The sequence below is a fragment of the Hylobates moloch genome, unplaced genomic scaffold, assembly GCF_009828535.3.
Source record: "Hylobates moloch isolate HMO894 unplaced genomic scaffold, HMol_V3 SCAFFOLD_20, whole genome shotgun sequence".
Lineage (NCBI taxonomy): Eukaryota > Metazoa > Chordata > Mammalia > Primates > Hylobatidae > Hylobates > Hylobates moloch.
Genome location: NW_026652295.1, coordinates 45,656,701 through 45,669,343, shown reverse-complemented (window position 1 = coordinate 45,669,343; position 12,643 = coordinate 45,656,701).

Below are 12,643 nucleotides of genomic sequence, written 5' to 3'. Positions count from 1 at the left end.
CTTTTGGAAAGGATTCTCCTTTTCTAGTTCATTTAAACTCATAATTTCACATGTGGCCGTAATGACATGTCACACCACAAAAAATAGGTCAGTTTTATCTTACTACTACCAATCAGAAAGAAATATGGCTTAACTGGCAAGGGGGTGTTGATTGTGAAATCTAATATGAAACCTTTAAGTCACAGTGGATGATTTCATGGATATATGACCAATTTGTTTCCCCACAATTCACTGGGAAAAGAGATGCTTCCGATTTTTCTGGGTGCAGGAAGCTGAGTGTCCTGCTTGGTAGAAATGTACATTGAGTGCCCTTTCAGCTTCCATGTCGTCATGATCCCTAGGAAGCCAAGCACTCAGCCAGCTTCAGATGTCCAAACTGCTGAGGCTCTTGGGCCAAAGGACTTTGCCATTTTCAATGTAATACAAATTTCTATGAAGAGCTTTAAAGCAGTTATATTCTGGCTATGATGTAGAGGTCATTGTTCTGCACATTTAAATCAATCTAGTTACATTTCAGTTTGTACAGTTAATATCTGCCAAGCAGCATCTGTGAATAAAACACTATGGCAAACCCTTAAGAAAAGCTGTTCTCACAGAGGGAGGAATATAAGAGACCTGGGGAGCTTTTTTCTTCTTCTTTTTAACAGCTTTGTTGAAGTTTAATTCACATATCATAAATTTGCCCACTTAAAGTGTACAATTCAAAGATTTTTTAGTAAGTTTACAGACTTATGCCTTGTCACAATTCAATTTTCGAACATCTCCATCATCCCAGGAGCCTTAAAAAATGCTAATGTCCAGGCCTCACCTCAGAACAATTAAGTCAAACATTTTGAGGGTGATTCAGGGAGCTTCCCAAGTGGTTACAGAATGCAGCACATATTGAGAAGGACTGCTGTAGAGGATAAAAACAAGAGTGGTACCTAGTTCCTGCCCTTAGGAAATCTGTCATTTATAGGCATGGTTTCTCAACGTCCGCACTATTCACATTCAGAGCTGGATAATTCTTGTGAAGGGCTGTCCTGTGCATTGTGGAATGTTTAGAAGCATCCTTAGCCTCTAGCCACTGAATGCCAGTAACACCTCCCCCACTGCCCTAAACTGTAACAAGAGGGAGGATGAGGAGGAGGAAGAGAAGGAGGAGAAGGAGAAAGAAATCTTGTGTATGACCCAGTGTGGTATAGTGGCAAGATGGTGGTCTTTGAAGCAATAAAGGTTTTTACTGACATCCAGTTCTACCATTGGCTGGTTTTACGATCTTGGACAATGTAGTTTTTTTTTTTTTTTTTTTTTAGATGGAGTCTCACTGTGTTATTCAGGCTGGAGTGCAGTGGTGCCATCTTGGCTCACTGCAACCTCTGCCTCCTGGGTTCAAGCAAGTCTCCTGCTCCAGCCTCCCAAGTAGCTGGGATTACAGGCACATGCCACCACGCCCAGCTAATTTTTGTATTTTTAGTAGAAACAGGGTTTCACCATGTTGGCTTTTTGAGACAAGGTCTTGCTTTGTTGCCCAGGCTGGAGTGCAATGGTGTAGTCACAGCTCACTGCTGCCTTGATATCCTGGGCTCAAGTGATCCTCCCACCTCAGCCTCTCATGTAGCTGGGACTACAGGTGTGCACCACCACACCCAGCTAATTAAAATGTTTTGTTTTTTTTTTAGAGATGGGGCCTCACTGTGTTGCCCAGGCTGGTCTCAAACTCCTGATCTTAAATGATCCTCCCTCCTTGGCCTCTCCCAAAGTGTTGGGATTGCAGATATGAGTCACCACACTCAGCCAAGGCAGTCAAATTTTATGAGCCTGTTTTCTCATAGTAATTATTCAACACATGTAATTTACTGTTATCTATAAAATGAAGATAATGATATTTAGCTTGTACCTTTGGCAGGGGGAATAGATAATGTGTGTTAAATATTAACACACAGTATAATATACTGTGTATGCAAGCGGACATTGGGCGTTTACTCTGTGCCAGGTATTGTGGTAAATGCATTACACAATATCTTGTTTCCTCCTCGTAACAATCCGGTTAAATAGATACAATTATTATATCCATTTTACAGATGAGGAAACTGAGACTTAGAGAAGTTAAATCAACTTACCCAGGTCATGGAGCTTGGTAAAGAGATTCAAGAACTTTGCTATATGGTAATGCTTTTTAAACTTGCTCATCATAATGACCACCTGGTATATTGTTAACAGTGCACATCTCAGGATTCAGAAATTCTGGGATAAGATCACAAATCTGTATTTTCTACAAACACCATAGATGATTCCTATGATTAGCCAAGTTTAGAGATGGTTGCTATGACACTTCTCATCAATATTGAATAAATATTAAATAAAAAATAAGCTAACTAAAAATTTTGTTTTGGAGGATTAGGGAAATGTGTAGATCTTGACAGAAATGAGAAAGACCAGGCTGCCGAAGGGAGGAATAACATGTACAAAGGTAAGAGGCTTAATGTGTGGGTTGTGCTTAGGAGTTTCAGTAACAAGAGCTAACATTTGTTTTGCACTTCTTGGGACCAGGTACTATCCTAAGTATGTTACTTATATTATCTTACTTAATCTTCACATAAAATTCTGTGAGGTGGTACTGTTATTTTCTCATTTACAGATGCAGAAACTGAAGGGCAAAAAGGGAAAGCAAGTTGTATAAGAGCACACAGCTAGCAAGAGGTCAGGCCAGGATTTGAAACTAGACAACCTGATGCCAGAGCCTGCCCCTCCTAACCCACATGCCACATAGAAATTCTGGGAGGAAATTCTGGAAAGGCCAACTTGGATCAAGCTTGTAATATTAGCTGTCTGCTCTGTTAGAGCACTTTCTATGGGCCAGCTTCTCTGTGTGGATTGCAACCCACCCTCATAACAACCAAATTAAAGTACTGAAGCTCAGGGGTGTATGGAACTTGGCCACCATAGCTACTCTGTCACAAGGATTAGATTGAAACCTTAGTCTGTCTTTACTGTTCAAATCCTTATTTTTCTATTATTTCACAATTGTCTTACTCAAATTGTGAGGAACTTAAATACTGCAGCTTCATAATTACTTTAAAGATAATTTATTTCATGCTCATCTGTTCTGTAGTGGGCAGATCTATATAAATCTACCCCCAAAGCCTGAGGAAGCTGAGGGGTTGTAGAAAGAGGCTGAGAAGTCTTGTTTCTTAGAAAGAAACATTTAATAGGGACTTACAAACAGAAGCCATGTCTGAGGGCAAGGCAAGATGCTGGATCCCAGCACCATCATCCCCTCCAGACCCAGGGCTTATATACCACAGGGAAAGACTATGTAGGGCAACTGAAGTTGACATGCTAGGGAAGGGCAAGAATACTATGTCTTGGCATAGAATTTGACTAGGGGCAGGATTTATAGTCAAGGTCATTTTGACCCATGGGCAGGATTTTTGGCAAGTACATGCTCTTACCCAAGGAGCAGTAGATAAAATAGAAATCTTAGAGGCATTCCCAGAACTGAGGTTAATCAGAAGTCAACATGTGGATTAGCATCCAAGATGGAGTCACTTCAGCCTCCACACCATCATTCATTGCATGAATAGTCATGTAGTCCATGCATTGGGCTAAAGATACAGAACTACAGAAAACAAAGGTGTGGTCATGTCCTGGTGGGGGTCGCAGCCTTGTGTGGAGACAGACACATAAACAATTAATTCTAATAGTAGGAGAGTGTAAAAAAGCCCTCTATCTAGAGAACAGGGAGAACTGAATTTTCCCCGAGGGAGCAGAGAATTAGAGATGGTGTCTGAGCACAGACTTAAAGAATAAGCACAAGAGACGTGGTGGGGACAGAGCCTCTTTTTTATTCTTCAGGCAATGAGGCACAGGTGAGTGCAAAGTCAAACCAGTATTTTAAGATTAATGGGGCTGGGTGCAGTGGCTGACACCTATAATCCCAGCACTTTGGGAGGCCAAGGTGGGCAGATCACGAGGTCAGGAGTTCGAGACCAGCCTGACCAACATGGTGAAACCCTGTCTCTACTAAAAATTCAAAAAATTATCTGGGTGTGGTCATGTGTGCCTGTTATCCCAGCTACTTAGGAGGCTGAGGCAGGAGAATCAGTTGAACTCGGAAGGCAGAGGTTGCAGTGAGCCGAGATTGCGCCACTGCACTCCAGCCTGGTGACAGAGCAAGACTCTGTCTCAAAAAAAAAAAAAAAAATTAATGGTAGGATGGAAAGTTGAAGTTGATTGAGAGGAGGTAAACTATTAGTCCAGTCAGCAGTCAGGAAGCTATTCTGCTAGTTTGGGAATGAGATGAGGGAGACACCGAGATCCTAAATTAATGCTGTGAGACTAAAGAAGAGAAGGGAGAGAGAGAGAGTGGAGAACATTGTGCACGGTGAACACGCAGTTATCAGGTCCTTCTATGTGTTCTCTCCTGGACTGGAGGATTTATAGAGGAAAAGGGTGTGAGGGTGCAAATTTGGATCCTTGTAATTTACTCCCTGATCCAGCGGGTTGATCTCTTGTGCATAAAACTACCCCACCCAGACTATCTTAATGACTTAATTTAAAGGTCTTTTAGGGTTCAAAGGTTCCGCTTTGGCAAGCAAATGCTTTGGGGAGAGTGACTGATGTCTGGGAGGTAATGAACGAGAGGTCAAGACAAATTTTCCCAAATTTTTAGTTTTGCTAAAGCCTCTGACAGCTTATGAATGAAAATTCTTTGAGTAGCTCTTTTATTGTAAGTATACTATTTTTATTTCCATGTTTGCATTAAGTAATCAAGGCTCAGTTCTGAAAACAAGTACAAGTATTTACATCTTTCCCTTTCCTCATTTTTCCCCTTCTCTGTTTTTTTCCCCCCAACAAAGTTGTTCAGAGTCTTCTATGAGTTAAACATGAGCTGGGTCATTCCTGGTCCCAAATTGTAGACATGATTGTCTTGAACCCCTGTTCCCAGCCCTGTGGGAGTCCAAAACCCACCCTAAGATGACTGCATTCCCAGGAGGCTTACAGTGTGTTCTGGTTCAAACTCCTGCTTTTCCTCAGTTTGTAGGTTGATTCATCGTCTGGCAAAACTCTCTTCTTCCTGCTTAATAGGGAGTTCAGTCCCTTTCACTTCAAGCATGTGGCATAGGGCTCACTGAAGACTTAGGGACACAGAAAAGGGTTTATGTTGCAGGAAGACAAATATCTTAAAATCTAAAAAGTTATCCAGCCTTACCATTAACAGCAACTTTTCAGTAATATTCTCTCACCCAGAACAGACTGCCAGTCATACCACTTTCTTCTCCTCCTCCTAGTGTCTTTTCTCCTCCCTTAAATTCCCCTGTTTGTTTTATGGGAAGGTATCCAGTTGCTAGCAGCCTATACTCTCAGATCCATTGGATATTAAAATGACCCAAGAGTCCAACAGAACAGCAGGGGCTCTTTATTTAAAGAATCTAGCTTCTTAGATGGGAATTGATGGTTTTAAATAGCTGGTCTCCTTCTTCTCCCCTGTCTACCCATCATTCTCTGCTTTTATTATTACACAATATCTTCTCTTTAGGAGATTCTGTCTCTTGGGAATAAGGCCTAATAAAGATTTGTAAAATGTGGTAAATGGACAACAGGAAAGAAACAATTTGTACCCAAAGGGACTTGTGGGGGTTAAGAGGAAGTTCTTTTGTCCATCGATCCATCCATCCATCCATCCATCCATCCATCCATCCATCCATTCCTCCACCTACACATTGACAAAAGATTATCTCCTTGGCTAAACTCTACTCAGGCTCTCTTGAACTCTTTTCTCAACTAGGTCAACTTCTGGGCTTCTGTGTTCATTTCTGCATTTTCCAATTTTAGTAAGAATTCTGCTAAGTCGTTTTAACCATAACTGCCTACTCTCAATATATTATTACCCTCAATATCCCCCAGGTGATGTCTGATATCCTGGCCTGCCTTTAGCAGGAATCCTGTTAGGTCAGTTTAGCCAGAATTCTTCCTTATCCCAATGTTTCCTCTTAGCTGATTTCCATCCACTGACCTCTCTGCTTCTTAGCTATAAATTCCCACTTTTCCTTGTTGTATTTGGAGTCAAGCCCAATTTCTCTGTCCTTCTGCAAGACCCCCTTGTAGTAGCTCTTCTGTATACTTATTGTAATTGTCCCACTTGGCTAAAGTTCACCTTATTGTTCTTTTTTTTTTGAGACGGAGTCTCACTCTGTCACCCAGGCTGGAGTGCAGTGGCGCAATCTCGGCTCACTGCAAGCTCCGCCTCCCGGGTTCACGCCATTCTCCTGCCTCAGCCTCTCCGAGTAGCTGGGACTACAGGCGCCCGCCACCACGCCCGGCTAATTTTTTTTTTGTATTTTTAGTAGAGACGGGGTTTCACCATGGTCTCGATCTCCTGACCTCGTGATCCGCCCGCCTCGGCCTCCCAAAGTGCTGGGATTACAAGCGTGAGCCACCGCGCCCAGCCCACCTTATTGTTCTTAACACGTGTCAGAATGAATACATTTTTTCTTTAACACCAGCCATCCATCCAGCTAACAAACACTGACTGAGAGCTGGCTAAGTGCCAGACACTGCTCTAGCTATTGAGTATATCATCATGAACAAAACACAAAGGTCCTGCCCTATCAGAGATTATATTCTAGTTGGGGGAATATAAAGCTTGTTTCATGACTTGAAGGAAGGATAAAAGTTCTCTGTGTAGGTAAGAGAATCAGGATTCTCCTAACAGAGAGAAGAGAATACACAGAAGCACAGAGGCAAAAAATAGCAAGAATATAACTAAACTGTCAAAAAATTTAGTATAGTTGGCTCATGCCATGTGCAGTAGGAAGGCAAGGATGAGGGAGATGAGGTAGGGCCAGTCATGCCTGCAGCTGGGAGTTTGGGTATTATCCCGTAGTGAGGGGAAGGTCTGATAATTTGTGCAATATCTCTGCCTTCCTTCTTCCTGCCAGTGTGCCCTCTCCTTCTTCTATTTCAGTCAGATGTGTGCTTGTCATCCCCACCAAATGAGTCAGATGAGATGAGAGTATTAATTTATTTGAGCAGACATGTGTCTACATCATTTGGAGAAAAGGCACCAGACCCACTGTGTACTCTCAAATAATGTGATTAGGGCTAGGTTGAAAGCAGCAAACCTCAGCCCCTCCTAATCAGTCCTGCCTGCTCCAGCCCACTCCATTTCTCAGCTTGTCTTCTTAGCAAATTCTTAACTTCCTTAGCTCTCCACTCCTCAGCCCCTTTTGCCAACCACACATACACACTTTGCCCATCTTATAGACTTATAACTCTCCTGTTCTTATTATTTGTTATGGCGAATTGTAATATTCACTGGATTTCTATAATGAAGAAGGGATAAATTTTTTTAGAATCTCTCTCCCATTATGTGGGGGAAGTTACTGTAATATGAAACATGATCCAATCCTAATCTCCTCACATCTTAGATTCATGGAATTCCAAAGGCAAGATTTGGACACGAATTTAGAGACTGTCTTGTCCAAATGCTTTATTTTAGAAAAATCTTCTAGTCTCAGAGAAACTTGTCTAAAATTAACAAGCTCTGGAGTTGGAAGCAACAGAGGCACATCCTAGTTTCCTTACTCAAGGGTGGGTATGTAGGGGTGTGTGTGTGTGTGTGTGTGTGTGTGTGTGTGTGTGGCTGTGTGCCCATGTATGGGTGTTAGAGGGGATGTGTGGTGGCAGGTCCTGGTTTAGACAGGGAAGTGAAGAAGGCCAGCTGCAATCCCATGTACCTGGGCTTTGTGGCTGCTGGAACACTCCTGCAGGAGTTGAGACAGCAGAGAATCCAGGCCATCTGGCCACAAGCCCAGCAGCAGGGTCCCTTCCTCTCTGAGCAAGGGTTAAGCTTTGCCACGTTCCTGCTCCTTTCAGTCTCAGCTTTTACTGCTTCTGCTACTTCTACAGACACAGAAGGTTAATAACTTGAAAGAAACCAACTCAGCAGTGTTTACGGCTTCTGCTGACTCTCAGCCTTTCATGGTGAAGGTTCCTGACTTCTGTTTCTCTCCGGGGTTCCTTCAGCTTGTGCCCATTGCTAGCTCTCTTTCCTTCCGACTATCCTTCACACCCCTGAAGACAGAGGGACTGGTTGGTTCATTTAGTTTCATAGTTGTTTCTTAGGGAAAAAGTTCTTGTGCCAGCCACTCATGAAGGCTGCCACCGGGCCTGTGGATCAGTTGTCCTGGGGCCCATCCCCCATGACCAGGATGGTCATAGTCTGCCTTCTTCAGAAGGGACTGTGGAGATGGCAGGCCCCAACACGTGTCAAACCTCCTCTCCAAGCAGACTCTGTTAGTGACTATTAGTGACTAACGTGGAGCCTAAATTCAGGCATTCACATACCTCATTCAGTGTTCTCGTGAGGCCCGTCCTGCCTGCTCCCTAGTTCTTCATGTCTCTTCCTCACCAGTGTCCTGCCTCTTAGCCCCTCATTCCCCTGGGGCATCCTGTTGTTTCCCCTCTACTGCAGAGCAAGGCCCCCTCTCCCAGACCTTGGTATTATTGAACAGGATCTACTTAATTAATAATAACTGAGAATGGCTCACTCTATTTCTTTGGGTATTTATATTTTTAATGATACCTTAAGCTGAACAAATTCTCCTCTAATGTGATATTTCAGACTGTGCTAGAAGGAAAGAAAGATTTGGGAGGAAGCACATTTCCCTGGACTACTCCAATTATCATATAAACAAACAGTCATTTATTCTGTGTCAATCAATGCAGTTCTGAACTTCTATTAAGTATCTCACTACCACCTCTATTTCTTGATGATGATTGATAAATTAATGAGTTTTTTTTTTTTTTTTTTTTTTTGTGAGCCACACAGAATAGGGATGTTGGGACTGGCAGAAATAATCACATTTTATGCTCTGAAAGAGGCTCAGAAGATACAAAATAAAGGACAAGAAAATCTTTTTATAAGGGGGAAATGTTTCTAATTTAAGGATTCTTAAACTTGCCATCACCCATTGCACTAAAGCAAAGCTAAGTTGTCATTCACATATCTGGAATTAGTTCTGTATTCTCAGGGAGTTATTCTTTAGTCAATAATTATTACTCTAGTGTCTACTATAGACTGAGTGGTATTCAAGAAACGTCAATTAGTATCTTATACTGAGTAGGGAGCAGCCATGGAGATACCCATTGTAAATATTTTTATTTTTACATTCATTTGCATTTGTCTTAAATGAAATAGAGAATATGTTTATGTACATGTGTGGGTATATATTTATTAATAGTCTATTTATCTTAGCTTCAAGTTATATTAGCAAGATTTTTATATAACTAAACATGTAAAAAGATGTCATTCTCAAAAGATAGTATTCTAATGACTATATAATATTCTATCATTTCAATAGACATGATCATTCCCCCTGTTAATATTAGGGTTGTTTTAATATTTTCAGTATTGCAATGATGCTACAATTATCCTTCTACATAAATCATTATTTACATTGATTATTATTCCTTAGAATATATTCCCAGATCTGGAAGTACTGGGCCAAAAAGCATGAAGGTTTTTAAAGTGGTTATCTTTGACGTTAGTTGTAAAGAAGCCGCAATGGCAGACATAGAAACAATGCCAGAACCGTCTTCTCAAGTCTGGAGAAAAATGCATTAGTAGTATTGAGTTTTCTCCATCACGGGAAGGAAACCTACTTTTAAGAAGTGACTTCCAGCTCACGTCTATAATCCTGTAATCCCAGCACTTTGGGAGTCTGAGGAGGGTGGATCACCTGAGGTCAGGAGTTCAAGACCAGCCTGGGCAACATGGTGAAACCCCATCTCTGCTAAAAATACAAAAATTAGCCAGGCCTGGTGGTAATCCCAGCTACTTAGGAGGCCGAGGAATGAGAATGGCTTGAACCCAGGAGGCAGAGGTTGCAGCGAGCCAAGATTGTGCCATTGCATTCCAGCCTGGGAGACAGAGTGAGACTCCATTTCAAAAAAAAAAGAAGCGATTTTCACTTTAGCCTACACTTTTTTGTTCAAGAAACATGTAACTGGGGTTTGGAGTCCTTTAATATCATTAACCACATTTCACTGTCACATTAACAGTATTCTCCTGTCAGTGGACTCTGTCTACTCTTAGAATAAAATTCCGAGGCCTTTCATGACTTGAAACATCCACATAATCTGACCCTTGCCTGCCTTTCCAGACATGTTGTGACATTCTCTCCTTCCTTACTCTGCAACCACACACTCCTCCTTCAGTTCCTGAGTGTGCCAACCTCTCTCAAAGGCCTTAGTCTTGCCATTTCTCTCTGTCTGGAATGTTTTCCCCTCATGCTCTTTACATGGTCTAGCTCTTTCTTTTCCTACAGAACTCAAGTATTTTTTCTCTTTTCTTTTTTTTTTTTTTTTAAATTTCAGTAGCTTTTTGGGAACAGGTGGTGGTTGGTTACATGAATAGGCTCTTTAGTGGTGATTCCTGAGATTTTGGTGCACCCATCACTGGAGCAGTGTACACTGTACCCAGTGTGTAGTCTTTTATCCCTCACCACTCCTATCCTTTCCCCTGAGACCCCAAAGTCCGTTGTATCATTCTTATGCCTTTGCATCCTTATAGCTTAGCTCCCACTTATGAGTGAGAACATACTATGTTTAGTTTTCCATTCCTGAGTTACTTCACTTAGAATAATGGTCTCTAGTTCCATCCAGGTTGCTGCAAATGCCATTATTTTGCTCATTTTTAAGGCTGAGTAGTATTCTGTGGTATATGTATATGCCACAATTTCTTTACCCACTTGATTGATGGGCATGTGAGCTGGTTCCATATTTTTGCAATTGCAAATTGTGCTGCTATAAACATGCATGTGCAAGTATCCTTTTTGTGTAATGACTTCTTTTCCTCTGGGTAGATACCCAGGAGTAGGACTGCTGGATCAAATGGAAGTTCTACTTTTAGTTCTTTTAGGAATCTCCAGAGTTTTCCACAGTGGCTGTGCTAGTTTACATTCCCATGAGCAGTGTAAAAGTGTTCCCTTTTCACTGCTTCCATGCCAACCTCTATTATTATTTGAGTTTTGGATTATGGTCATCCTTGCAGGAGTAAGGTGGTATCACATTGTGGTTTTGATTTGCATTTTCCAGATCATTAGATTTTGAGCATTTTTCATATGTTTGCTGGCCATTTGTATATGTTTGCTTTTTGCAATTATTTATTCATGTCCTCAGCTTATTTTTTGATGGGATTGTTTGGTTTTATCTTGCCGATTTATTTGACTTCCTTGTAGATTCTGGATATTAGTCCTTTGTCAGATGTATGGATTCTGAAGATTTCTCCCAGAGTAAACATGTCTGTTTACTCTGCAGATTGCTTCTTTTGTTGTGCAGAAGCTTTTTAGTTTGATTAAGCCCCATCTATCTATCTTTGTTTTTGTTGCATTTGCTTTTGGATTCTAGGTCATGAAGTCTTTGCCTAAGCCAATGTCTAGAAGGGGTTTCCCCATGTTATCTTCTAGAATTTTTATGGTTTTGGGTCTTAGATTTAAGTCTTTGATCCATCTTGAATTGATTTTTGTATAAGGTGAGAGAGGAGAATCCAGTTTCATTCTTCAACTTGTGGCTTGCCAATTATCCCAGTACCATAAACTCTGAAATCCCTGGAGACCAACACAGTGACTAGCATGTAGTAGTAGGCACTCGATAACTATTTGTCATTACATTTCTAGTGAATTTTACCAGTTGTGGCACTGGGACAAAGTGTCCTATAAGACGAGATATTCAATCTAAAGCCAGATTTTCAAGGGAGAAACTTGGCCTTCAGGCCCAAGGTTGAAGTTGATCTGCATTACCTGGTGTGGTAGCTAAACAATGTCCCGCAAAAGACATCCATGTCCCAATTCCCAGAACCTGTGAATATCTCAGAATGAAACGCTGAGGTTTGCTTGGCCAAACAGCCAGTCAACAACCCACCCCGGGGTTGGGGTAGCTGTGACCTAGGTGTAAAGGCCTGAACTCCAATTTTTAAGTGCTTTTCTCAGAAGAAGTCTGAACTGCAGAAGGCACAGCATCCACTGAAGCCCAAATCAAACCAGTAGAAGAACCTTTGTGATTACATTTACGGCCCACTGGATAATCCAGGATAGTCCCCCCATCTCAAGGCTCTTTACTCAGTTATACCTGCAAAGTCTCTTTGGCCACATAAGATCAGATGCTCAACTCAAATCTGGGTATAAATCTGAAATGGACCTCAACATGTGCTCTCTGTGAGCTGGTTGTTGGAGAGTGGCCTAGAGTAATTGAAACAATATAGGTGATGGCATCAGCCTTTGGTTTGAATCTGAGATTAGGCATTTACTAGCTAGCTGGGTAGGCTTGGACCGGTCATCTAACCTAGCTGAGGTGTAGTTTTCTCACCTGAAAAATGTCAGTAATATGTACCATGCAAGATCGTTGTGGAGATTAGAAACTCTATTAATAATGTGCTGAGTACATAGTAGCTTTGCAAAGTGGTGATTATCATTATTACTGGGGTCTCTTCCAGGAAACCATTGCCAGAGTCATGGATCAGGGACTAAGATTTGTCTTAGGTTGGTGTGCCTGCTCCCCGACCCCAATACCAAAGAAAGAAGCAGATATCAGAAAGGAAGATACTAAGGGATTATGTCCGTTACTCTGCCCCCTCCCCTACTCCCGATCTCAAACCCTG